The sequence below is a fragment of the Capra hircus genome, chromosome 12 (genome assembly GCF_001704415.2).
Source record: "Capra hircus breed San Clemente chromosome 12, ASM170441v1, whole genome shotgun sequence".
Classification (NCBI taxonomy): domain Eukaryota; kingdom Metazoa; phylum Chordata; class Mammalia; order Artiodactyla; family Bovidae; genus Capra; species Capra hircus.
In genome coordinates, this window is record NC_030819.1 from 72,907,478 (window position 1) to 72,934,197 (window position 26,720).

The following is a 26,720-nucleotide window of genomic DNA, read 5'->3' on the forward strand; positions in this document are numbered from 1 at the left end:
CCAGTTTATTATGATCCACACAGTCAAAGGCTTTGGCATAGTCAATAAAGCAGAAATATAAGTTTTTCTGGAACTCTCTTGCTTTTTCAATGATGCAGCGGATGTTGGCAATTTGATCTCTGGTTCCTCTGCCTTTTCTAAAACCAGCTTGAACATTTGGAAGTTCACGGTTCACATATTGCTGAAGCCTAGCTTGGAGAATTTTGAGCATTACTTTACTATCGTGTGAGATGAGTGCAATTGTGTGGTAGTTTGAGCATTCTTTGGCATTGCCTTTCTTTAGGATTGGAATGAAAACTGACCTTTTCCAGTTCTTAAATTTCCTTTAGGCTTTTAACTCCAGTATCCTCAGCATATAGCAACTGTGAAAACCCAGGAAACTCCTGTCCTTCACTTGGTCTCAGCCTGTCAGCACCATCTTCATTTGGGCATCAGAACCTGATGTTTTCTCCATCCGGGTCTTTCCAGGGGACCTTGCTTCCCTCTTCCTTGTCCCTCTGCGACAGGAGAGGGGTGCAGTACAAAACATGAAGGCTGGGGTCCAGCCCTTGTCTCCATTCGGGAGACTGATGGGATTAAATTACTGGGAGAAATCGATCAGTTTCTCCTTGCTGTCTAACCTTCTGAAGCAAAATTCTTACACACTCGAGTTGATAGCTCTTGGCAGACTCTTTTCTTAGCAGACCCTCTTTCTTTCGATTTAACTTATTTTTTAAACAGACCAAAAAGCTATGATAATTGCAGTATGCTTTTCCGAATGGCAGTGGTAGCACTTCTCAGTTGGAAACATCTGCAGTGCTAATTCCAACTATTATTTCAGTTATGGACACATTCTCACTTTCTCTGTTCCTGGTGGGCTACCATATTTAAAATATATAGATGCATTTCCTCATTTGGCGGTGCCAGGTCCTAGCAGCAGCATGCGGGATCATTTTTGATTGTGACTGCTGGATCTTTTTACTTGTGGCCTGAGAACTCTTAGTTGGGATCTAGTCCCCTGGCCAGGGATTGGTCCCAGTCTCCTGCATTGGGAGTGCAGGGCCACTAAACCACCAGGGAAGTAAGTCCCTGTACCAAGATAACTTTAAATCCTCTCTTTCTTGTGACGTGTACTTCCGAAATGTCGAGGCTGCTTGTGAGAAGGCCAGGCCAGTGAGAAAGAAACCACATCGTTCGTAATTTTTATTTCATGTTAAGACTTCACAAAACTGAGTCTTTTTGAAGGAAATTTTAAACATCCAGTGATAAGCACTTGGTGTGGATGGGCTGGTGTGATTTTTTCCCCTGGCTTGGAATGCTCTCCCCTGCCTTCCCTAATCTTCTTCATCCTTTAAGACCCAGCTCGAATGTCATCTCCTCTGCTGGGCATTATCCCTTCCTGCTCCCACATCCCGTTCCAGAATCCTTGGTCTTCTGCACCATCAGAGCATTCGATTCATTCCATGAGAATATAGTTCCAGCACATTCGAACCAGTTCCACGTGTCTGTGCTGCCAACCCAGTCGTGGGCTTCCCGAAGGCAGGACCAGCAGACTGCCTGACACGTCTCCCATCACCTGCCTCTCTGCTCAGAGCACAGAAGATGAGGTACCCTGGGAGTTCTGTACATATTTACGAGGTTGACCCATTGTATCAGCACCAGCTCTTTTTAATATAAGGGTTCTGAGTTTGGGAAAACTATATCAAGTAAAGGTATAATTTTAAAACCGTGGTCTTCTGGAATTTTCTGAAGAAAGTGTTTTATATTCTTATCCTGAAAGGGAAAGTTGTACATAGGACTTTGCATATATTATTGCCATGCATCTGGGGATACTGGCCATGTGTTTGCTGCCCACATCTTAACAGGAAAGAAATTTTGGTCACCAGTTCATTTTGCCTTATGCCAAAGATATATGCTAGAAAAGTTGTCTGTAAATCTGATGTCTATAAATCAAATTATGTATTAAAATGTACCAAGGGAGCAGTTTAAAAAATACTTTTCCAAGTGAAAGGGGATCATTTTCTAAATAAGAATGGATCATTTTTAACTTATCAAGAGAATTTGCCTGTTGTAGAAATGTATTTTTCCTAGAATGATAAAGGCTCTCCTGTATTCAAAATTCACCTGGCATAAGCTTTGTGCTTTTCCATAGTCTATTTAAAACACCAGACTTATTCCTAAGATTTTTAATTTGTACAACAGATATTCTTGGCTTACTAAAAGTGAATAACTCTTCTGTGTCGTAAAATTGGTATGCATTATGTATTATTTCTGGTTCAGTTAATAAAAAAATTGCTCGTGTGGGCATTTAATGATTTTAACACAAATCTTACTGGAAACAGCCAGTACATTATACTCTTGGTTTGCGAGTAGAACTGGCTGACAAGGGCTGATGTGAAAGCCTTATTCACCGAAGAACCAGAGAGACTGTGCTTGGAACTGAAGTTTTATATAAGTTCTATTTAAATGTTTCCATTTGCCTTTTTTTTTTCTTTTTCTTTTTTTAAGATTGGCCCAAAGGGAATTGACGAGGGGGCAGTGGAGTGTGAGTTGGGGTTGTTGCCGTTAGAGTTTATAGCACATGACTTGTCGTTGTCCCCTTGCATTCAGAATGCGAGGCTTCCGCCGCCTCTTCTCCCTACCCCGTGGTGGGCACAGCAGAAGTCCTTTAATAATGCATTCACTGAGTCCGAGAGACAGTGTTCTTGACTCTGGAACTATGTGTTTAAAACACCCTCAGCAAATGCCACGAGGCAGACCTAGTGCTTTTAGACTGAGGTTCTGCCATGCATCAATAAAACACACGGGTGTTGGCCTTTTCCAGTAAGCACTACGAGAAATGTTGAGTACCCTTGAAATTAAACTGCAGCTTTTAAAACCTGCTCTCATTTTTCATGGACAGCTGAGGCCCGCCTATGCCAATACGCAACTGATCTTAGGTCTGCAGAAAGCTTGGGAGTCAGTCACCCTCCGTTCATCTTGGTTTGTTTTAGCCCCACATGTGGACGCCTTCTCTGTTCAATTCTCCCTACACTTAGGCATTCTGATTTCCTGGGAGATCTCTCTCATGTCTGCGCATTTGTCTCATTAGCATCACATTTGGACCAATGTTTGTGCCTCCACCCAGTTTTAATTAAGTAGTAAAGCTGATCTTTATTTATGAGAATTTTATTTCAAACATGGATATTCTCCCCCCTCCCACCTCCATTAAAAAAAAAATGTTTATTGAGTGTGTCTCTTCTCACTCCTAAAAAACATCTAAGAAGAAACCCCCTACCTCATTGCGCAATCCCTTCCCTTTTATTGCGGGTCTTTGGGACTAGAACACGCGGTCACATGGTGGCCTGGAGGTAGCAGTTACCCGGTGTGAACATTTCTAGCAGAGCTGCAGTACTGCCTTGGGGCAAGTTGGTCCAGGGACGAGCCTCCAGGTGGGAGAGCAGCACCTGACCTATTCAGCTGGATTAAAAATTAAAATCTGTTTAGGAGCAAGCTGCTCACTTCTAGCCTGGAGCTTTTAGCATTACTCTCAGGTTCATGAGTGTGTTTCAAGGGGAAAATGTTTCCTTCCTCCTTGCTTCAGTGTCCCCCACCCTCTTATGGTTTGACGTCTCTTGTCTGCCTGCTTTCCTGTTTGGACAGTGGCAACACCCATCATAACTCTAATCATCTCGGCTGAGATACTGATTGAGAAAGATATCCAGCCTTTGTAAGAAATGACATGTAGATTGAGCTTAGCATAATGTAATTCTCAATCAGTTAACTGAAGTCTCTAGTTTGTTTTTTGTTTTTTAATAGCTGTTTGGGGAAAATTGCAAATGATATAAAAATAAGCTTGCATCGTAGAATTTAGCTAATACCCTGGGTATGATATGGAATTAATCCAGTTTCTTAAACCTACATTTATATAGCCAGTACTATGCATTGACTACTGATCTTCAGAAAGATGATCTGAATATATCAAAGATATAAAACATGAATAGGACAGCTCTACATTTTTTTCTCTTTTTTTTGGTATTCTTTCTTTGTCTTTCATGTTTATGATGTTTCTGAAGAATACTGGTTAGATATCTTTGATTTGAGTTTGTCTCAGGTTCTCTCATGGCTTAATTGAGGTTATGCAATTTTGGCAAGGATACCTCAGAAGTGATATTACCCTTCTCGGTGTGTTATGGGTACATGATGTCAATATATCATATCACTAATTTAAGATCTTTTTGATAACATCAACTGAAACAGTATTATTTTCTGTTTATTAAGCCAAATTATGTCATTAATTAGAGCATAGTATTCTTCTAGCATTCTGATGAAGTCTACACTTACCATTTTAATATAAATAAAATATGCTTTTATAAGTATACTCTATATTTTTCATTTGAACTAGCATGATACTTAAGTGATTTTAAAATTTTAATTGACACTTTTTTTTTCAACAGTATTTCAGTTTTAGGCATTCATCTAAGGTTACTCTGATTTTTTTTGTTTGTTTGTTTCCTGATCTATAAAGTTGTTGTGAGAATCAGATGAGATCATAAATGTGAAAAGTGGTTGCATATAATAGGTGCCTGGCAAATTTCAGGAAAAGTAGAATGCTGATAATTTTTGTGTTTTTTAAAAAAAACACCTCAAATTACCTCTCGGGAGAGTGAAATGTTTTGAAATGTCTTGAGGTAATTAAATATCATAGCAACTACTGTTGGTCATTGTTTTTTGTTTTTGTGTTTTCTGTTTTTTGGCTGTGCCCTGTGGCATGTAGGATCTCCGTTCACCAACCAGAGATCAAACCCTTGTCCCCTGCAGTGGAAGCATGGTGTCTTAACAAATTGACTGCCAGGGAAGTCCTGGCAAATGTTCGTTCAAACATAGAGAAGCACACTGATCACAGTATAAAAATGTTGAATGTTTTTGGCTCTTGAAGTTAGTCCTTTTTCTACTTCTTTAATTACTCTGCTAATATTAACTTTGAGTTTTTTCCCCACTGTTCACCCTTTCGTTTGGTTGTTTTGTACCTAATCATTAGACCTGATCGTTAGCACAAATGATGTGAAAGCCCCAAGTTCATCAGACTTTGAGCATACAACTTCCTAGGTCTCGATAAGGAACAATACCAGAGCTTAAACAGTATTTTTTAGGCAAAACATCTGTCCCTATTTCACCCTTTTATTTATTCCCCATTTTAAAATTTGACTTATTTTATCTACAGAGCTATCTTATGGAACATCAGAGTTCTTGGAACCAAAATGTTTTCTCGAGGAAGAAAACCTAAAAATATCTTCTCTGCAGCTGCATGTAATTTCAACACTTCTGAAACTGTTTCCTGGGTCTGTAAGACCCTCCTGGACGAATCTGTAGGCATACTGAAAGTGACGCAGAGTGGCCGAAACATTTTCACGAGAAAAATCTGACTCATTGCTCGTTTATTCACTGAGCACCTGTGTTTTCCTCGGTAGGTGCTAGATACACAATCATGAGCAAAAGAAACAGAATGCCTGCCTGTATGAAGGTTCAGTCTAGTAGAAGAGACAGGCATAGGAAGAAAAGCAAATGGATAAAAATATGTATTTACAAATATACAAAATGTTATCAAGTTCAAGGACAGCTTGCCGTAAGGGGTCATTAATAATGTCAGAGAGAGAAGAGTCTTCAGGTCAAGCCAGTACTCACTCAGCTGGCGCTCTGTCTGCAAGGGTGGAATCCGGGGTTTCTGTAACAGCATGATCTTGAACCCTTGAGATTGAAGGATCTGAAAGGGCACTGTGCAGACTTGACAGCCAACACCGTGCTGTTGAGCATAGAAGGTCAGCCAGCTGCTGATTCAAACACTGCAGGAAGCCTTCTCCTTCTCCTTCTCTTCTTCTGAAATTAATCTGTTGTTTATCAGCTCTATGTTCCAGTGGCTGTCAAATTTTGACGCATGTAAGAATCTTTTATTGGAGCTTTTTTTTTTTTTTAATGCCTGGCCCTCATGTTGAACCCACCAAGGGCTTAAAAATCTGAGGGTGGAAACCAGCATGCTTGCATGCGTGCTAAGTCGCTTCAGCTGTATCCAACTCTTTGCAGCCCCATGGACTGTAAACCCACCAGGCTCCTCTGTGCATGGGATTCTCCAGGCAAGAATACTGGAGTGGTTTGCCACGCCCTCTTCCAGGGGATCTTCCCAACTCAGGGATTGAACCTGCATCTCCTGTGGCTCCTACGTTGCAGGCAGATTCTTTATCAGTGAGACACTGGGGAAGCCTGGAAACCAGCATGTGCATTTGTAAAAACCCTCTTAAGTGACTGTGGTGCCCATCAAAGGCTGAGAACCTCTGTGCTAGATGCAGAGGCTAGTTTCGTGGCTACTCAGAGAAGCCTAGGAACAAGCATGTCTCTATATATTATTATCAGTTCAGGAATGGAAGCATTTGATTGGTCTATGGAAAACTCACGTTTTCCTCCTTTTGAACTAAACTTGATACTTTACCTGTTCCTGGTGCCCTGGAAATCTCCTGCTTTTATTCACCAATCCCCTAAGCCAGAAACCTGGGAGTAGTTTTTGAACATGACCTTCTTGCACCATCACATATGTATTCCAACTGCCCTTCCAGTCCTAGCTTTCGGTCTCCAGGAAAGAAAGAAGGAAAGTGAAGTTGCTCAGTCGGGTCCGACTCTTTGTGACCACGTGGACTGTAGCCTACCAGGTTCCTCCGTTCATGGGAATTTCCAGGCAAGAACACTAAAGTGGGTTGCCATTTCCTTCTCCAAGAGATCTTCCCACCCCAGGGATTGAACCCTGGTCTCCCGCTACAATGCAGCAGACACTTTCCTGAGCCATCAGGAAAATCCAGGTGGACTCCTGTCTCCAGGAGTCTCTCTCAAATCTGCTCCCCCTCCATCTCTGCTGCCACAATCCCATCTTGCCTGGTCTGCAGGAACTACTTTGAAATTACCCTCCCCAAGTTTCCCTCCCTGTGAGGAGACCCTTGCTTTACTCTGAGAAGGTTTCTAAGGTACGAATGTAATCCTATCACCCCCAGTGTAGAACGCTCTGCTTGACCCTCATTTCCTGTGGAGATCAAACCCGCCAGCTTGGCCCCCCACCTGTATTTTCAGCACCATTCCGCGCCATTTCACAATTTGCCCCATAGCTCCAGGCAAACAGAAACACTCATTTCTATACCATACCATGCCCATTTCCATTCAGGGTCTGTGCTCATAGTGTGACCAATGCCTGAAACACTCTTTATTCCAGTTTTCACCTTCATTCATCCTTCAAGAAAATCTGAAATTGCTTCCAAAGGTAGTTTGACTGGTTCTTTCTCTCTCTTCTTTATAGTAACCTATGTTTTAATTAATGTACCCATTTATCTATGTGCATACCTGTATCCTGGGCTTCCCAGGTAGCACTAGTGGTAAAGAACCTGCCTCCCAGTTCAGGAGGCACAAGAGACTCAGGTTCTATCCCTGTGTCGGGAAGATCCCCTGGGGAAGGAAATGGCAACCCACTCCAGTATTCTTGCCTGGGAAGTCCCATGGAGAGAGAAGCCTGGTGGGCTACAGTCCACGGGGTTGCAGAGTCAGACACGACAGAAGTGTCTAATTACACGTATCCATATACTGACGTATCTATCTGGGGCAGCCTTCTTTGGAGTGAGATGTTTTGGTTTTTTATTTGCCTCAAACTTGTGCTACACACAGTAGAAGTTAACGAAATATTCACTGACTGAGGGAAAAAGAATAAATGAACCTGAAGCTGGTTTGCTGTATCCTCTCCTATGGGTCTGAATTCCATTTTTTGGTGTATTGCTTAGCTAATCCAGTCCATTTTATATGTCTGCTTTCCTTCTAATATATGAAGATTACTCTCATCCTTTGTCCTTTTCCCATAGACACAGAGCTAATAAGTTTTCGTTTTAAAACGGATGCTAACTCCTTAGAATTCTAGTAGTCACTACGGGCAGTTTCAAAGTTGCACTAAGCTCTCAAAGTCAAATGACCTAGTCCTGATAAACTTGCTGCAAGCTCAGATTTTTTGCAAGAGAGTAAAGTGGGTAGCATTTAACCTTGTATTAATACCGCATTCACTTCAAGATTGCTGCTGATCTCTCAAGTTCAAATGGGTTTTAACCATCCTGCATTTTTACTCCCCTCCATTATAGGCCATTACAAGATACTGTTATTTGTAAAACTTTTGATCTCCATAAAATCTGAAGGAGAGCCTTGCTAGGTAGAGGATTTTTCGTTGTAGGTTTTCCCTTTTCATTGCTTTAAATTGAGAGTGACACTCATTTCTGGTCTGCAGAATTTCTTAGCTAATAGCCTTATGGGTGTTCCCTTGTATATAACTTGTTGCTTTCCTTTTGATGCTTTTCTTTATTTTTTTTTTTCCACTTGAATTACAACATGTCTTGGTGTGGACCTATTTGGGTTTATCCTGTTTGGGACTCTGTGATTCCTGGACCTGGATATCTGTTTTATTTCCTAGGTTCAGAAAGTCTTCAGATACTGTGTCTCCGGGTATGTTCTCAGCCCCTTTCTCTCTCTCTCCTCCTTCTGGGACCCTATGGTATGAATGTTGGTACACATAAAGTTGGCCCCAAAGCCTCTTATACTGTGCCCATTTTTCTGTTCCCAGTCCACGACTGTGATTTCCAGCTTGATGATCCATTCCTCTGTATCTTCTCACTGTCTTTCTCGTGTATTTTTTATTAAAATTACTGTATTCTTCATCTCAGTTTACTTCTTCATATTTTTTGCCTCTTTGTTGAAGGCTTCTGACTTCTCACTCTGTCCATCCAGTCTTCTCCTGAGTTCCTTGAACATCCTTACGATCATTACCTCAAGCTCTTTACTGGGTTGATTGCTTAGCCCCACTCCCCTTAGTTCTTCTACGGTTTTCTCTTGTTCCAAAATGAAGAACATATTCCTCTGTCACTTCATTTGGCCTGACTTCCTGGTTTTGTTTCTTTGTGTTTGGTGGTGGTGGTGGTTCAGTTGCTGAGTCATGTCTGACTCTCTGTGACCCCATGGACTGTAGGTTTCCAGGCTCCTCTGTCCGTGGGATTCTCCAGGCAAGAATACTGAAGTGGGTTGCCATTTCCTTCTCCAGGGGATCTTCCCGACCCAAGAATTGAAGCCGGGTCACGTGAGTTACAGGCAGATTCTTTACCGGCTGAGCTACGAGGGAAGCCTGTCATAGGTTTGGTAGGTTGGTTATATTTCCCAGCATTGGAGAAGTGGCCTTTTGTAGGAGAGGTCCTGTGTGTCCTGGCAGTGCCATCCACACTGGTCACCAGAGCGATCGATGTATTCTAGGAGTGCCCCTTTTGTCAGCTGCAGTGTCCTTCACTAGTGATGGGCTGACTCCCGTGGGCAGTCTGGCAGACTGGCTCTCAGTCCTGATGGTTGCACGCCCTGCCTTGTGTGGAGGCTGCCAGCCTACTGTGCAGAGGTTGGCAGAACCAGGTTCTGGAGTGGGTCGTTGTGGGACCAAGGATCCCAGATCTGCTCTCAGCCTGCTGGAGGGTGGAATCAGTTTCTGACACAGCTGGAGTCTGGGATGTCCCGAAGTTGGTGTTGACTTGCAGGGGAGTAGGACTGGACCCGGGTGGCTGAATGAGGGGTCCCCCAAGCTGCCTCAGAACTGGTGGGCAGAGCTTGGCCCAGGGGGTCCCGGGGCTGATCCCTGGGCTATTGCTGGCCCACTGGTGAGTGGAGCTGGATCGCAGGGTCTTTGGCTCCTAGGCCCTGGTGTTCCTGGTGGGTAGGTCCAGACCCTGAGCATTCTGGCTGTTGAGGCCAAGTGCTGGGGAGGCGTGGGCTCAGGGGTCTTCAGGCAGTCTGTCTGCTGGTGGGTGGAGCTGGGTCCCTTCCCAGATGCTGCTTGGCCTGAGACATCCTGGTGCTGGTGCCTGCAGACTGTTGGGTGGGGCCAGGGTTGGATGGTGAGGCTAGTAAGCTGGAGCGAGAATGCCAAAATGCTGCCTGCTGGCATCAGTGTTCTCGTAGGGATGAGCTTTCAAAAATCCCTGCTGCCAGCATCTGTATCCCCAGGCCGAGTTCCAGTTGCCTTCTGCCTCTGTGGGAGGCTCTCCAGGATCAGCAGGGGGCCCTGACCTAGGCTCCTGTCGAATGACCACTTCTGTCCTGATCCTGGAGCTCGAGAGACTTTATGTGCGTTTCTTTCAGAGTGGCATCTCAGTTTCCCACAGCCCTCCAGCTTTCCCAAACGTAAGCCCCACTAGCCTTCAAAGCCAAGCATTCTGGGGGCTTATCTTTCCAGCGCAGGAACCCCGGGCTAGGGAACCCAGTGTGGGGCTCAGACCCCTCGCTCCTTGGGGAGAACCTCTGCAGTCGTCATCACCCTCAAGTTTGTGGGTCGTCCCCTGGGGAACCTGGGTCTTGCCTGTGCTGGGTCTCTGCTCTCCCTGCTTCTTGTCTTGTGGTTCCTTCCTCGTATCTTTGGTTGTGGAAGATCTCTTGGGCTAGTCTCCTGGCCTTTCTCTTCAGTGGTTTCTCTGTCAATAGTTGTGATTCTGGTGTGTCCATGAGAGGAGGTGAGGTCAGGAGCTTCCTAATCTACCATGTGCAACCCAGTCTACCATCTTGGCCACTTTCCTCCCGGGATGGAATTTTACTCTTGCTGCTTCTTTTGAGAGCATCCCTTGCTCACCTAATGCTTCCCCTCTCCCCACTCCCACCACCTCCTCGGGCAGACATTCCGTGCTTGCGTTGTTTATTGCACCCTCCCAGTTTATGGACTGTTCTGTCTGCATGTGTGGATTATTTTGCTTGCAGAGGGAAATTCACAAAAGGGGAATTGTGACAGTCCTGTGAACGTTGTTGTTTATTATTAATGACCTTCCTCCGAAAGATTTTAATTTTTCCTTGTTCCTTCTCTTTGGATATTTTAAAACATACTCCGAGTGCTGCCTCTGGTAGTTTTTCCAAATGTTCAGTCCCAGTCCTTCTGGAGTTAGGCCTCTGCAATGTTCTCCTAAGGATTCTTCCAACCCCTTTATGGTGATCTCGACTTTGTGTCACTGCTTCCTGGTAGAATCAGAATTCATCAGAGCTCTTGTAAAGACATGGTCAGTTCCATAGCAGCATCCCCTTTTCTTTTACTAGGATTATGACTACGTAGTTATGTGATCCAAATCTTTTTCAGAGTCTCTTTTAAATTGTAGCTAGTATCTCTGTGTTCCTTTTATACGTATCTTTTGGCTGGTGTTTTAAAATGTTTTTCCTAAGTCAGTGGTGTGGATCTGATTAGAATTAACGTTCTCTCTCCTCACTATTACAGAATCCAGACTGGTACAGTAACTTCTGTCTAAGAGTCCAATCATCTTCATGTTTGAGTTTGTTTGTTTGTTTGTTTGTTTTGCAGCTAGTCAATATAATAACTAGGCTGTTATTTAGTTCTTCCCTGTCCTCAAAGCTTGGGAATAGACTCCTGCCATTCCTAACCTAGTTTAGTCAAACCATTGTAAATCTGCCCTCTGTGACTTTATTTAAAACTCTCTTAAGATATGTAATATTTAGTGTATTTTTTCACTCTTTTGGTTAAATGAATTCTGAGATTACTTTCCATGCTGTTAAAAAGTGGACATTATTTTCTCTCTACTAAAAGGCTCTCTCTTATGCTTTTGAGCAGTAAAACCCTAGTTTTCATATTGCATGAGTTGGTGACTAAATGCTTGTTTACATTATCGAGACTTTCCTAATCTCTTCAGTCTATTTTTTATGAAAAAAAAAAAAGTGAGTTTCATTTTTTGTTTAACTGGCATCTTTATGTAGGAAAGTGTTTTATTTAGGAAACATGCCTTTATATCCCTTGACATTTTCCTCTAAGCAACACTTTAGAGAATAAAAGCCACCCCTGTCTTTATATGGATATGGAGACCGCTGTAATCTGAGTGACTTCACTTTGGGGTACAGTGGGGGAGAGAGAGAGAGAGCTGTGTCCTTTCAGGGGATTTCAAGCATCAGGGGTTACCGTTCCCTTCCTGAGCCGCAGGCACGCTTTCCCTCTCTCTTTTCCAACTGAGGTATTTTTTATCCTTCAAGACTCAGCCCATATTTTTCTTCTCTCTGGTGCTTCCCTGACACCCCAGAAGAAAATAGCATCTTTTCTGTCTCCTCACCACCCATTTCTACAATAATTTTTTTTTTCTTCTAATATTATTGATTGCGGCATCTAGTGACTGACCTCCTAGGTGCTATGGAGACATGTTCTCTGCATTGCTATGAAGACGGTTAGAATTTTTTTTTTTAAACACTGGATTTAATATAAAAGCTGAGTTACAAGAGCTTTCAGAATACCAACTGCAAAATATTTTATATGTTGAAAAAAGAAATGACATATAGAAGCTATCCAAATGACATGAATGATTTAAAGCATGGGAGTCATAATTAGCCCCACACATTTTGAAAGGATTAGGCATCATTTTTTAGAAAAATGTGTTGGAGTATAATTGATTTATCACGTGGTGTTAGTTTCCAGTGTACAGCAAAGTGAATCAGTTATACATGTAACCACTCTTTTTTAAAATTCTTTGCCCAAATAGGCCAATACAGAGTACTGAGTAGAGTTCCTTGTGCTGTACAGCAGGTCCTTACTAGTTAGCTATTTTATATATAGTAGTGTGTACCTACCAGTCCCAGTCTTCCAATCTATTCCTTCGCCCTCTTTCCTCCCTAGTAACCATAAGTTTGTTTTCTGCATCTGTGACTCTCTGTTTTATAAATAAGTTAATTTGTACCCTTTTTTAATAGTCCTCATATAAAAGATATCATATGATGTTTGTCTTTCTCTGTCTGACTTACTTCACTCACTATGACAATTTCTGGGCCCTTCCATGTTGCTGCAATTACAGGCATCGTTTTATGCAAGACAGCAGGAGAGACACAGATATATAGAACAGTCTTTTGGACTCTCTGGGAGAAGGCGAGGGTGGGATGATTTGAGAGAATGGCACTGAAACATGTATATTACCATATGTGAAACAGATCGCCAGTCCAGGTTCGATGCAGGAGACAGAGTGCTCCGGGCTGGCGCACTGGGATGACCCTGAGGGATGGGATGGGGAGGGAGGTGGGAGGAGGGTTCAGGATGGGGAACACATGTACATCCGTGGCAGATTCATGTCAATGTATGGAAAAAACCACCACAATATTGTAAAGTAATTAGCCTCCAATTAAATAAATTTAAAAAAAATAAAAGAACAAAACTCCAGAGAATTTTGGAAACTGCAAATAAATAAATAAGTAAATGACAGTGTTTAATTGAGCCTGGGCTTCCCTGGTGGCTCAGATGGTTAAAAAAAAAAAAAAAAAAATTCCACCTGCAATGCAGGAGACCTAGATTCGATCCCTGGGTTGGGAAGATCCCCTTGCAAGGGGGCATGGCACCCCACTCCACTGTTCTTGCCTGGAGAATTCCATGGACAGAGGAGCCTGGTGGGCTATAATCCATGGGGTTGCAAAGAGCTGGACAAGACTGAGGAACTTTGACTTTCTTTTACACTTTGATGCTGGTTGCAGTGCTCAGTAGCTGGAGGGGGGCAGGGGGCAGGTGCCAGGAGGCTGCCCCAGGAGGAGCTAGCTTCTCGCAGTCTCTCCTCTCCCACCTGCTCGTGGCCCTGTCCACTGGGACTGAGGAGCAGAGGGAACTGCATACCGTGCCGCTGAATAGAGTGAGTCCAGATGGTCAACTCGTGTTCTGTCCAGCAGACCACAGTGCCTCTTAACACTTCTTGGCAGTTTCTAACAAGCAGTGCTACTAAGGGTCCTGAGTGGTAAATTGCTCCAGGTCTCAGGCCTCCTGACCAGAACAGCGTGACCCATCAGTTTCTGGCTTTGGAATAATAGGAAGGAAAACAAGAGCATCACTGTAGCGACCAGATCCCCCTCCTGGGTTTGTCTGCTATGCACAAGGTCCTGAGCTAAGAGGTTCACCGTTCGCCTTGCTCGCTGCCTTTACCTGCCTGGGAAACTAGTTGAAGAGAAAACCTAAGCACAGATAAGCAAAGAAAACAGCCATGCACGCAAAACCCCCAGGCAGGTTAAATGGCCAGAGGGGCATATGGAACACTGGTTGTCAAAATGCATTTGTTCTGCCGTCCTGCCGTTTGATGGTGGACACCAGCTTAACAAGTTTTGTTGTTTGTGTGTCATCAGAAGCATTTATTTACTTCTGTATACATGACTCAAAGAAGTACCTAGTCGGACTATAAAGAAAGCTGAGCGCTGAAAATTGATGCTTTTGAACTGTGGTGTTGGAGAAGACTCTTGAGAGTCCCTTGGACTGCAAGGAGATCCAACCAGTCCATCCTAAAGGAGATCAGTCCTGGGTGTTCATTGGAAGGACTGATGTTGAAGCTGAAACTCCAATACTTTGGCCACCTGATGCGAAGAGCCGACTCATTTGAAAAGACCCTGATACTGGGAAAGATTGGGGGCAGGAGGAGAAGGGGACAACAGAGGATGAGATGGTTGGGTGGCATCACTGACTCGATAGACATGGGTTTGGGTGGACTCCGGGAGTTGGTAATGGACAGGGAGGCCTGGTGTGCTGTGGTTCATGCGGTTGCAAAGAGTCAGACCTGACTGAGCGACTGAACTGAACTGAAACCTCTCCCTAAGCAATAATACCTGCAAAATTGTATGATTTCCTTTTAATACATTTTTTTTTATTCTTGACACATATTAGGTTGAACTGTATGAAACTGCCAATATTTGACTTTTTTTTTTAATCCACAAAGACATCCATCTCACGTAGCTTAAAGTAAGCATAACTATTAAAAATCAGAATGAGGGTTTCGTGGCTCACATTGAATCCCTGGATATAATAACAGAGGAACATGTCACCCCGGAGGAGGTCCTGAGTTGGAGGAAGCAAGCCATAAACAGTGGGTCTTGTGAGATTTCTCAGAGGAGGGGGGCCAGGCTGTGAGCCTGGAAGGGAGGACACATGGAGAAGAGAGGAGCATGGCTCTCCGGGGAGCGAGCAGCCATCTGTGAGGACGGCTAGGGGGCCAAGCCGAAAAGGAGAGCCAGTGGACTGGAGAGAGCGCTCCGGACTCCTCTGCTGTAAATTATTAATCCCCGCATTTGTGTGTTTGTTTTTGATGCAGTTGTGTGCATTTTTTAATTGGAGGCTAATTGCTTTGCAATGCTGTGTTAGTTTCTGCGGTACCGCAACATGAATCAGCTACATGTATGCATACATCCCCTCCCTGTTGCGCCCTCCCTCCCACCCCTCCAGATCATCACAGAGCACTGAGCTGAGCTCCCTGTTCTATAGGGCAGCTCCCCACTAGCTGGCTGTTTTGCCCACGGCAGTATATGTCTGTGTCAATCCTACTTTCCCGCTTTCCCAATCCATCTCACCCTCCCCTTCCCCTCCTGGTGTGCATGTCCTCTCTCTGCCTCTGTTCTCTGTTCCTGCCCCACAGACAGGCTCATCTGCGCCATCTTTCTAGATTCCAAACATCTGTGTTAATACACGATACCTAAGCCATAGAAAGGAGCGAAATTGGGTCATTGGTCATGATGTGGTTGGACCTAGAGTCTGTCCTGCAGGGTAAAGTAACTCGCATGTTTTTGGAAAGCACGTTTTCAAAGCACATGAGCACAGTTTTCTGACCTTTCTGGAGTTTTGTGAAGGTTCCTCTGTTTCGATGACCAAACCTCAGGCAGGTCAAGTAGCACTTCTGATAGGGAGTGTGTGGTTGTCTGCAGGGTGACCACAATTAGGAATGGCTGTGTGGTGCAAATACAGGAGGCATAAACTTGCAAGCAGACAGCTTCAGAGAGTGGGAGGCTCCGCTGGCTACTCCTCCTGAGAGAGTCAGGCTTCCCAGGCTGTCAAACCCCAGCGAGATCTCTCCTGCCAAAGACAGAAACTGGCAGGGTTAAAGCTCCCTCCAGTTCATTCTAAAAACTCCCCGGCCGTTCCTGTGGATGTCTCTCTCTCTTTCTGGCCCATCCCTACTGTGCTGAAGCTGCCAGCCCCGGGCTCTCGTCCTCACCAGGTGCACATAACGGGCTACACCCCCAACATTCCCTGGCACTTACTGTGAGGGTGACTCCAAGGTCAGTTTCCCAAGATCCTTTTCCACAGCTGCCATGCCTGCGGGCCCAGTCTGGCCCTGCCCGAGGTGAATGTTGCAGCAGAGAACAACCAGGCATCTGAGCAGTGGGCCCTGGAAGAGCATGAACTGCATTTTCTTGGAATAAAAAGAGAACACCTGTGTTCTCATGTGCTGGAAAAACTCACCAAGTGCTTCTGTTGAAGAAATGTGTCCCCATTGGTTTGAGAGCTCGCTGTATTTAGAAAAGTTTGAGTAGGACTTCTTATTTTATTACATGTATAGAGAATAAACTTGTATGTGTTTTACTGACAATTTACTGGTGTTTGATGTCCAGGGTTTATTATTTGTGTCTGTGGCAGAAAGAACAGGGAAAAGCTGCGCCTATTCACTGATGGGCTCTAGACTGCCTCTTACGCCAAAAAAGCTGGAAGGTCAAATAGAAAACCAGCAATAATGACCTTAGAAAACAATCCATTTATAAATTATTCTCAGAACCAAGATGAAGCCCAGATTACCTATACATCTTTAAAATAGCTTTCCTGGTGGCTCAGACAGTAAAGAACCTGCCTGTAATACAGGAGACCTTGGTTTGATCCCTGGGTCAGGAAGATCCCCTGGAGGAGAAAATGGCAACCCACTCCAGTATTCTTGCCTGGAGAAGCCCAAGGACAGAAGAGCCTGGCGGGCTCCAGTCCAAAGGGTTGAGTTGCAAGGAGTCGAACATGACTGAGCGACTTTCTCTTTGCTTCGCTTTAAAATGGTACAGTTATTTTATTTATTGAGAGTCCAAGGATACCATAACTCCTGGTGATGATTGTCTATCATATTCCTTGAAGATACAGAGGACTCAGTGGCATTCCTTGAGTCATTCAGCAGATTTGTGTGCATGAATTGTTAAACGAGGATTTTAGTATTACCCAGCTATGGTGAAGCCAAAGGTCAGAAGAAGACTGCCATTGATAAGGTCGTGTGTCACTCACAGATCCTAAGAGGTAAAGCATGCCACCCCGGGTCAGGGTCAGGGTCAGGATGCAGACGCAGACGGAGCAAGGGAAGAGAGTGAGCAACAGGCTTCGAGGTAGTTTCTGAGGCAAAGAACAGGTAAAGCAGGGCAGGTCGGTTTAGGATTGGCTAGTTTGAATCACTTCAGCAGCTTATGAGGTACAGGGCTGTTTCTAGTCGTCTGGTGCCTGGTCCTGGGGTGGTTGCTTAGTGGAGTGGATTGAAGATATGAGCTCTCAATTGGTTGGCTTGCATTTGAAGAATATGCTCCTATGGTTAACTGTCTTTAGCCAACAATCCTTGGCAGTCTCTCCAGGGTCAGGAAGGGCCCAGGTGTTAAAGCATCAGAAAAATAGAAAAAAAAAAAGGGAAAAACACAATGTGGTATGTATGTATATGAATGTATATGTACACACACGTGCATATACACGGACATACTCATTCTGTGTGTTCGGTGCTTTTGTGTGGGGGGAGGGGAGCGTGCATGTTCTGCTGTGTTCCAGACCCTCTTTTGGTTGATGATGGTTTAGCAGGAACAATGTAAACAGTTTTTGAAAGGCAGCCTGCCCTTAGGCAAGACCCAACTTATCAAAGAAATAGTTTATATAATATAACCTCAAATACTGAGAAGTCCTCTGGGGAAAAATCTAGCTGGTGGAAGGACGGAAGGGAACTGAAGTTGTTCTTTTTGGCAGGTCAGGGATGGCCTCTCTGCAGAGGGTGATGGTTCAGCAGAGGGGAGGCTGAGGGAGAGGACAGGGCTGGTGTCCAGGTGTCTGGAGGAACCACAGGTGCCAAGTCACCGAGGATTTCTGCTTGGCAGGCTCAGGTAACATCAGCAAAGCTTGTGGCCTGGGAGCCCTCGGGAAAAAGGGGGCTATAGGAAATGAGACAGCAGGGGTGATGAGAAGGCAGAATCTCAGACCTCAGCGGGCAACAAGAAGCTCTGTATGTTTCTGTGATGCTAGAAATCCAAGCCATATGAAGACGAGAGGTAAGCTTTAGCCTCAACATGTAAATTAAGTAGCTACTGCCTCATGCTCTTTTCTTATCTTCTGTCCATGAAATTCTCTAGGCAAGAACACTGGAGTAGGTTGGCATGCCTTTCTCCAGGGGATCTTCCCAACCCAGGGAACGAACCTGGGTCTCCTGCACTGCGGGCAGATTCTTTACTATCTGAGCCACCAGGGAATCCAGGTTGAAAGTTTCTTGTAAATCACTCTTACCGTCTACACTATTAAATTTTTTCAGTATTTATTTGAGATGGCTTCTTTTTAATGTCCTTCTCCCCCAAAGTTCTACATTTGGATTTTTTCTTTTAACAGCTGAAAACAAACAAAACATCTCTATAAAATGCAAAAGCATAGCTTTGGGTTAGGAATGTTGGAAAACGATTTTCTGTACCATTGAGTTCCTTGGCATATATGTGGCATTTAAATAAAATGAAATACAATTGGAAAACTGCCACACTTCTGAAAATCTAGAAGAAAAAAGATCTGAGAACAATCAACAATTTGCTTTTATTTTCTGGTACGTTGTGATTTTTTTTTTTTTTTTTGCACTTGGTGTCGTTTACTGAATATAAAGTAAAATCCACTCACACTCCACTTACCATAAGCGCGCCCACAAAGAAAACCTCATTTCAAATATAATTGTGAATATTGTTCCTTTGTTAAAAATTCATGGGGTTTATAAATGTCTCACATAAGTACTGGAGTCTCTGTTATTTCCCCAGCTCTTTTCCTACTGCCAATTCTGATCAGAATTTTGAAACACCCCCTGTCTATGAAGGTGCTCTCTGGAGAACAAACAGCAGGGGAGGGAGAAATTATGAATATAACTAGGAAGGCCTTCTGGCCACATAGGCTGCACTTTCCTGACTTCGTTTCAGTAGAAGGTAGGTGAGTGGCCAGGGGGCACACCAGCTTCCGTCAACCTCAACGTCTTGGTACTGCTATTTTTTAGATAACTTTATTCGTTTAGCGTGTGCTGGGTCGTCACTGCTATGCCGGCTTGTCTCCAGCTGTGACGAGTAGGGGCTGCTGTCGAGTTGCAATTCACCGGCTTCCCATTGCCCTGGCTCCTCCTGTTGCAGAGCGCAGGCTCTGGTGTGCACAGGCTTCAGGAGTTGTGGCACGTGGGCTCAGTAGTTGTGGCGCATGGGCTCGGTTGCTCCGTGGGATGTGGGATCTTCCCAGACCAGGGATCGAACCATGTCTCCCGCATTGGCAGGCAGGTGCCCTCATTACTGCTATTAAGTGTTTCTCTCGGGAACCTTCAAATGTGGTGCGAACGAAAAGCTGGTTGGGGGGTTGGTGGTTTTATTTTCGGTAAATGGAGGAAGCTAAAGAGTAGGCTGTTGGCCTAGCGTCTCCTCTGTTCTGGTTCTAACACCCTCCACCACCCCCACCTAGTGAGATTTAAGTCATGTTCCACTTCTTAATACCATGCGTGATGTTTGCTGCAGTGGGCAAGACAAGCGGTTCTATGCAGTTCAGTGTCTTGGTCCATCTCCATATGGAGACCCCGTTGCTTATATTTCATACACTTTCATTGATTTGGGTCAAGAATGTTCACATACAAGAAAACTAGTGGCTGGGAATTCCCTGGTGGTCCAGTGGTCAGGACTTGGTGCTTTCACTGTGATGGGCCTAGGTTCTGTCCCTGACTGGGGAACTGAGATCCCCAAAAACTGCAAGGCGTGGCCTAAGAAAGAAAAAATAAAACTGGTAGAGATTTTTATAAAATAAGACTGTGATCATGTGGTGTGAAGAAAAAAAAACACTTTTCTGGATTTCATGTATAAATTTACAGCCATTATATATTACACTTAATATATTTCAGAAATCACCTTTTCTTCTCATATAAACATATTTTTGCAGTTCAACTCAGCAAGGAGATTGCAAATTCAGAAACAATTTGAGCTCAGTACAACTCTCAGAAAGGATCCAATTCTAACCTCTCTTTTCTTTTGCATCACATTTCAGGATTAGCTCACATTTCCTTTTTAATTGGCTGCTCTGCCTAAAATGGCCTGTTCATCTCTTTGGTTCCTGAGTGTGTGAGCCAATGGCAAGTAATGTAGTCAAAAGATCCATGCTGCTGTTGGCTATTGCTCTGAACTTTGTTTGATGGATTAAGTCATTGAGGTGGGCACTCCAAGCCTTTCCCATATTTGATCTCGTGGACCACAGGAGTTTACAGACCAACGCTATGATGCTACTGCCAAACCCTGCCACTCACAGCCTCAAACCACCTAGCTTATTATTCTGGTATCATGTGAACCAACAATGAATCAAGCCAAAATACTGATAGAAAAAAAAAAAATAGAGTGTCCAGAATATGTACTTTTCAGAGGGGAAAGTTGGTGTAAAGATGCACTCATGAAATTGTCCTTTGTGGAAGCTTTGCTGCTGTTTTATAATCAAAAGAATTCCTCTGTGAGAACCTCTGTAAAGGGATCTAGATTTTAACCATCAAAATGTCTCACAGCATTGACAACCGCGCGCTTCATTTCTTTCAGTTCCTCCAAAAGGTGTTAGGCATTAGCCCCTCAAATAACTTGTGGGATGAGATCTGAAGGTACATAAAGTGGAGAAGCTCAGGAACTGGCCCAGAGGGGACTTGTGATGGGAGCTCTCCTGTGATGCACAAACTGTGCGGCCAACTGCTGTGCTTGATTTTGTAGGAGAGGCAGAAAGGGGGCCCCAGGGCAGCTCTCAGGGTGTAAGGTCCTCTTCACTGGAAGGGAAGACGTAACTGGCACAGGGTAGCCATCCTGATAAGCAGGCACTGGGACTTGGATTCACGTGTGTGTCACACACTAACACAGACCCTGCGCTTGCAGCACTGCCAGGATGTCAGCAGCCCGGGACCACAGAAGGTGGGGTTTCTGGTTCACTCAGCTCCCAGCTTTGCCCTGCCCCACGATACCTCCACTTCCTGTAGCTCTTGTTCATGGTGGAAGGCAGAAAAGAGACTTGAACTCTGGGTCAGCCTTGTAGCCAGCTACCAGCGGAATGAGATAGCTTGTGAAGGAAGAGAAGTAGGCAGGAGGGAGCGCTGGTACAGAAGGGGTGAGGGGAACAGTAACCCAACTTTACCCCCCAGCCCTCCCACTCAGGTGGCCCCAACCAGCCTGTGTATCTTGCCAGCCTTCTCTCTCGCTGTCCTCTTTGTGTTGGTGATGGTGATACGGTGAGCTGGAGATGACAGTACAAGCTCTCTACACAGGGATAACAGTTCTTGGCAAGCCCTGATGGTAATGATACTTGCAACAAGCTCTCAGCTCAAATCACAGATTTACTCTTATTTTATGTACAGTAAGCCCTACATACAACCTTCAAGTTGCAAAATATTCAGGGATGTGAATGCACCCCTGTATACCAGCTACCATACTGCATTATTGTACTTTTCAAGATACTGTACCGTTGGATTTTAAAAGTTTGTGTGTGTCTCTGTGTGTTTCTTTTTTATGTATGTATTATTTATGTGAGAAGTGTTATAAACCTAATACAGTGCAGTACTATATAGCCCAATCTCAAAGAAAGGCAATGCCTAAGAATGTTCAAACTACCACACTATTGCACTCATCTCACACACTAGCAAAGGAATGCTCAAAATTCTCCAGACTTCAACAACATGTGAACTGAGAACTTGCTGATGTCCAAGCTGGATTTAGAGAAGGCAGAGGAACCAGAGATCAAATTGCCAACATCCATTGGATCATCAAAAAAGCAAGAAGTTCCAAAAAAAACATCTACTTCTGATTTATTGACTACGCCAAAGTCTTTGACTGTATAGATCACAACAAACTGTGGAAAATTCTTCAAGAGATGGGAATACCAGACCACCTTACCTGCACGCTGAGAAACCTGTATGCAGGTCAAGAAGCAACAGATAGAACTAGACATGGAACAATAGACAGGTTCCAAATTGGGAAAGGAGTAGCTCAAGGCTGTATTTTGTCACCGTGCTTATTTAACTTATATGCAGAGTACATCATGAGAAATGCAGGGCTGGATGAAGTACAGGGTGGAATCAAGATTTCCGGGAGAAATATCAATACCCTCAGATATGCAGGAGACACCACCCTTATGGCAGAAAGCAAAGAACTAAAGAGCATCTTGATGAAAGTGAAAGAGAGTGAAAAAGCTGGCTTAAAACTCAACATTGAAAAAACAAATATCATTGCATCCGGTCCCATCACTTCATAGAAAATAGATGGGGAAAAAATTGCCAACAGTGACAGACTTTATTTTCTTGGGCTCCAAAATCACTACAGATGGTGACTGCAGCCATGAAATTAAAAGATGCTTGCTCTTTGGAAGCAAAGCTATGACAGACCTAGTTCAGTTCAATTCAGTTGCTCAATCGTGTCCAACTCTTTGTGACCCCATGAACCACAGCACGCCAGGCCTTCCTGTCCATCACCAACTCCCGGAGTTTACCCAAACTCATGTCCATTGAGTCGGTGATGCCATCCAATCATCTCATCCTCTGTTGCCCCCTTCTCCTGCCGTCAATCTTTCCCAGCATCAGCGTCTTTTCCAGTGAGTCATTTCTTCACATCAGGTGGCCAAAGTATTGGAGTTTCAGCTTCAACATCAGCCCTTCCAATGAATACCCAGGACTGATCACCTTTAGGATGGACTGGTTGGATCTCCTCGAAGTCCAAGGGACTCTCAACATTCTTCTCCAACACCTCAGTTCAAAAGCATCAATTCTTCAGCGCTCAGCTTTCTTCACAGTCCAACTCTCACATCCATACATGACCACAGGAAAAACCATAGCCTTGACTAGATGGACCTTTGTTGGCAAAGTAATGTCTCTGCTTTTCAATATGCCATCTAGGTTGGTCATAACTTTCCTTCCAAGGAGTAAGCGTCTTTTAATTTCATGGCTGCAATCACCATCTGCAGTGATTTTCAAGCCCCCAAAAAATAAAGTCAGCAACTGTTTCCACTGTTTCCCCATCTATTTGCCATAAAGTGATGGGACCAGATGCCATGATCTTCATTTTCTGAATGTTGAGCTTTAATCCAACTTTTTCACTCTCCTCTTTCACTTTCATCAAGAGGCTCATTAGTTCCTCATCACTTTCTGCCATAAGGGTGGTGTCATCTGCATATCTGAGGTTATTGATATTTCTCCCGGCAATCTTGATTCCACCTTGTGCTTCATCCAGCCCCACGTTTCTCATGATATACTCTGCATATAAGTTAAATAATCAGGGTGACAATATACAGCCTTGATGTACTCCTTTTCCTATTAAAAAAGCAGAGACATTATTTTGCCAACAAAGATCTGTCTAGTCAAAGCTATTTTCCAGTAGTCATGTATGGATGAGAGAGTTGGACCATAAAGAAAGTTGAACACTGAAGAATTGATGCTTTTGAAATGTAGTGTTGGAGAAGACTCAAGAGTCCCTTGGACTGCAAGGAGATCAAGCCAGTCAACCCTAAGGGAAATCAGTCCTGAATATTCATTAGAAGGACTGAAGCTGAAGCTCCAATACTTTGGCCACCTGATGTGAAGAAATGACTCACAGGTAAAGACCCATTTGCTGGGAAAGATTGAAGGCAGGTGAAGGGGACGACAGAGGATGAGATGGTTGGATGGCATCACCAACTTGATGGACGTGAGTTTGAGCAAGCTCTGGGAACAGTTACTGGACAGGGAAGCCTGGCACGCTGCAGTCCATGGGGTCTTAAAGAGTTGGACATGACTCAGTGACTGGACTAAACTGACTATAGTTGGGAACCTAGTCAAGGCTATGGTTTTTCCAGTGGTCATGTATGGATGTGAGAGTTGGACTGTGAAGAAAGCTGAGCGCTGAAGAATTGATGCTTTTGAACTGTGGTGTTGGAGAAGACTCTTGAGAGTCCCTTGGACTGCAAGGAGATCCAACCAGTCCATTCTGAAGGAGACCAGCCCTGGGATTTCTTTGGAGCGAATGATGCTAAAGCTGAAACTCCAATACTTTGGCCACCTCATGCGAAGAGTTGACTCATTGGAAGAGACTCGGATGCTGGGAGGGATTGGGGGCAGGAGGAGAAGGGGACGACAGAGGATGAGATGGCTGGATGGCATCACTGACTCAATGGATGCAAGTCTGAGTGAACTCCGGGAGTTGGTGATGGACAGGGAGGCCTGGCATGCTGCGATTCATGGGGTTGCAAAGAGTCGGATACAACTGATCGACTGAACTGAACTGAGGCTAACTTTGTTGAACTTCGTGAACAAGTTGGACTTAAGAACACACTGTTGGTATAGAACTTGTTCGTATGTTGGGAGCTTACTGCATTTGAACAGGGTTAAGCCCAGTGTAGGCAAAGGCATCTGTGAGGCTTTCTGATAAAACCCAGCCCATTAAAACCCTCAGCCTGCAGATCAACCCTAGATAGACGTCTTACACATTTCTTCTCCACCTCTTTTTTTTCTCTAGATGCACAATCAATATTCTAAGAAAAACGTACTTCTCCCTAAAGCATGGGTCTTGAAATGTTCCCCAGCAGTGATTTCTGCTGATTTGCTCATGTTTTATCCCCCTGTCTACTTTTATACCTGAAGTAGAGGGGTCAAGGTAGATGATTGGAACTGGAGGGAGGACCATGCAGAGATGCAAGAAGGTTTCCAAGTCAACAGGTGATGACTGTGGGATCCTCAGACCCTGGCTCCACTTCACCAGGACAGGTTGTCACCTGACACAAAGCCAGTGCTGGCATTGTCCCTCCGAAAAATCTAGCTTCATGTTTGTTTACTGCTCCAGCAGCTTTGGGTTTCAGCTCACTTGTCTTTCTCATTTTGTGGGGAGAGGGTAGGAGGGAGATGGGGTGGGGGTAGGGAAGAATCTTAGTGACTTCCCTTCCTTTCTTCAAGATTAACAATATGTTAAATTGTGGTTACATCCAGAATCTAGCTGTGTTGCTGTTTTGTTATAATCAGTTCAGATCAGTTGCTCACTCATGTCCGACTTTGCGACCCCATAGACTGCAGCACACCAGGCCTCCCTGTCCATCACCAACTCCTGGAGCTTGCTCAAATTCACGTCCATTGGGTCAGTGATGCCATGCAACCATCTCATCTTCTGTCGTCCCCTTCTCCTCCTGCCCTCAGTCTTTCCCAGCATCAGGGGCTTTTCCAATGAGTCGGCTCTTGGCATCAGGTGGCTGAAGGATTGGAGCTTCAGCATCAGTACTTCTAATGACTATTCAGGGCTGATTTCCTTTAGGATTGACTTGTTTGATCTCCTTGCTTTTCATGGGACTCATGAATCTTCTGCAACACCACAGTTCAAAAGCATCAGTTCTTCAGGGCTCAACCTTCTTTATGGTCCAGCTCTCACATCCATTCATAACTCCTAGAAAAACCATTGCTTTGACTAGACAGACCTTTGTTGGCAAAGTAATGTCTCTGCTTTTGAATATGCTGTCTAGGTTTGTCATCTGCTTTTTTTCCAAGGAGGAAGCATCTTTTTATTTCATGGCTGCAGTCATAGTCCACAGTGATTTGGGAGCCCAAGAAAATAAAGTCTGTCACTGTTGGCATTTTTTTCTCCATCTATTTGCCATGAAGTGATGGGACCGGATTATAATTTCAGGTATATAACATATATATACCTGAATTGATTCAATATATTTGTATGTTATACTCCATACAAAGTTATTATAAACTATTGGCTCTATTTTCTGTGCTATACATCACATCCTGGTATATTATTTATTTTGTGTTTAGTGGTTTGTACCTCTTGGTCTTCCCTGGTCCCTCAGACAGTAAAGTAAGTCTGCCTGCAATGCGGAAGACCTGGGTTCAATCCCTGAGTTGGGAAGATTCCCCTGGGGAAGGGAATGGCTACCCACTCACATATTCTTGCCTGGAGAATTCCATGGAAAGAGTAGCTTGATGGGCTTCAGTCCATGGGGTTGCAAAGAGTCAGACACAACTGAGAGACTAACACTTGTACCTCTTAGTCCCCTTCGCTCTTCCCATTGGTAACTGCTAGTTTATTCTCTGCATCTGTGAGTCTCTGTTTGGTTGTATTCATTCATCCACTGGTGCCTCTTAATTCGCAGACTCCTTGAAGATGGGGTCTGTCTTGTTCACCGTATTCCTGCTTTCAAGCACAGGGACCTGCATATAGGAAGCATTTAATAAAGATCTATTGAGTGACTGCATCCCTAGGTGATGTAACTTAACCCTTTTCCCCTAGATTCCTCTTTCTTCAGAATCAGTCAAAACCAAAAGGGACCTCCTACTCTGGCTCTTGCTTAGAGAAAAGTTCCTCAAGTCTGTAACAACAGAGGTCCAGGCTAAGACAGATTGAACCCTGGGCTCTGCCAGTCATTAGCCTTGTGACCCAAGGTACATGGGTTACTCTTAATTTTCTGAAACTTAAGTTTTCTTCTATGGCAAAAAAATAAGTGCTAATGACAACTGTCTCATGGGTTGTTGGGAGTTTTCATGAAATGAAGGATGTAGATGTTACATAGTTAGCTAATTTCCTGCTATGTACCTCATTGAGAGTGCTTAGGAAATGACATTTTCCTTTCACTTTATATAGGACTTCAGCTTAAAAAAAAAATTCAGGCCAAGTATTAGTGTTAATAAAAAATGCCTTTAAAATAAAAGTGTCTGCATAAGAACATCAGTTTCCATCTACCTGAC

General features: G+C 44.1%; 1 protein-coding gene across 1 annotated transcript in view; it reads left to right on the forward strand.

The window, feature by feature from the left end:
• Positions 1-26,720, forward strand: part of LOC108637261 (atherin-like) — a 419,308-nt gene that overhangs the window by 380,691 nt on the left and 11,897 nt on the right. The window lies entirely within an intron of this gene.